Source organism: Plasmopara halstedii, assembly GCF_900000015.1.
Source record: "Plasmopara halstedii genome assembly, contig: Scaffold_2680, whole genome shotgun sequence".
Lineage (NCBI taxonomy): Eukaryota > Oomycota > Peronosporomycetes > Peronosporales > Peronosporaceae > Plasmopara > Plasmopara halstedii.
Genome location: NW_020189586.1, coordinates 511941 through 513900, shown reverse-complemented (window position 1 = coordinate 513900; position 1960 = coordinate 511941).

Genomic DNA, 1960 nt, shown 5'->3' with positions numbered 1-1960 from the left:
GCCACTCGTAGAGTTTGCACTGAATAATGCAGTGCATTCGTCTACCGGCTACACGCCGCTCTACGTGAACGTGCTGATTCACCCTCGCGTCCCACTGACGCCGCTATCCCATGGCTCAGGGCTTGGTGGGGGAGGAATAGCCGGACGGCTAGCTGATGTCAGCCCCCTCACCATCCGTAAGGAAGTCGATGACTTCTTGTCTACCAGACTGAGTGTCCTGTGACACGTTCGCGATGCAATAGCTGAAAGCCAAGACCTGCAGAAAGAATATGCAAATGAAAAAGGAAGAGGCAAAGTGGAAAGCTTTAAGGTCGGGGATCTGGTTTTATCAAATTCTAAGAACCTGTCTACACGTGCAGCCTCTGCTATCTTCAGGACGAATCTTCGTCCACGGTTATTGGACTGTTTAAGATTGTGGCCAAGCGGGGCCTAGCGTATACGCGGAACCTCCCAAAACGGATGCACACCCACCCGGTGTTTTACGTGGGCTTTCTCAAGCCGTATCGGGACCCGGCGCAAGTAAACGCGGAATTGCTGGTGCCAGAGCGGATTTCACGGGCCCTCGGCCACCCAGAAGCTGAACCATCAACTGGTTCTGAGCACGGAGTGCAACAACCTCCATTTCTAATGCGCCAAGCGCTCCACCGTCGCATGCTGCGACGCATTCGCCTGCTCCACGGCTAGGAGTCGCTCCGACAGAGCGCGGTAGCCCTCAAGGTAAGGCAGCCGGCGCACGACGTGCTTCAAATCTTCAAGAGCGTCCGCACAGCGATATGCTACTTCAGCATGACGCTCAGCGGTGCTCCGATCACGAAAAACCTCGTCCTCGAGGGTTTGAAGAGCATCACGACTCACCGGACGGTGGTCGACCCGGTCGTCACCGCCCGCCACCGACTCTTCTCGATGAGAACAGTGACGTCCGCTATCGCGTAAAGCATCTAGTGAGACGACGTTATCACCAGGGTCAGACCCAATATCTGGTGAAGTGGCGGGGATATCCCGACTTCAAAAACCCGTGGGAGTCTGAGATGCCATTTCGGCAAGATTGACCAGACGCCGTGGACGCTTTTGATCAGAAAAATCAGGACGCCCCGCGCTTCCCGGCGATAGCCAGGAAAGTAGAAGGGCCACGAGCTGAGCTCAAGCTGTTGCCCTTAGCTCTTGCGGTCGCAGACACAGAGCTCGTGGGAGCGCTTGGGGTTGACCCATACATCGCAGAGCGACAATCCGAAGAAAGTCGGTGGCGTGCCTTGAGTTTCGCAAATTCATATCGGAGGTGTCGCTCCATACGCACGTCCACTTCCTTGTGGCTCAACTGTAAGTTATACAGTGAGGAAAGCTTCCGGTGCCGTTGCACCCATCGCTCAAAGTGCGCTTTGTCATCTGTAGCACTTAAACAAGGGGCGAGCACTACAGGTATTGTCCGCATTGCGGGTACACCGAGAGCCACCTCGTTGAGCCATCAGACGAGTGCGATAAGCTCCCAACGAAAATTTTCGTGGATCCAAGAAACGATCTCGAAGAGCTTACCGTTTGGCAAGCTCATCTTCCGTCATGGAGGGGGGTCCGATGATATGGGCGCGTAACGATCGAATTACCGCGTTCTTCGCTTCCACAGCGGGATCCGCCGGGCGGAAGCCATATTCCACACGAGGGTCAATGACCGGACGTGGATGGGCCCGCATCAGAGCCGCCTTACGGATAGCTTCCAGCTGCCGTCTCTGTGCCCCGTTGAGGTAATTGGTGATTACACCACGTCTCCCAGGTGACGAGGAGTCAGGAAACGGACATGGGGTCCGGAAGGCGCGAGCAGGGCTCGTATCACGCCACTGGCGCAGCTCGCCTTTCTCGTCAACCTATGCGGGAAAAGGAGTAACAGACGTAGTCGACCACCTCCACATTCTCAACGAGGTCACTCGTCACTGATAGCGTGCGCGGAGCTCGACGCTCGTGCTTATCT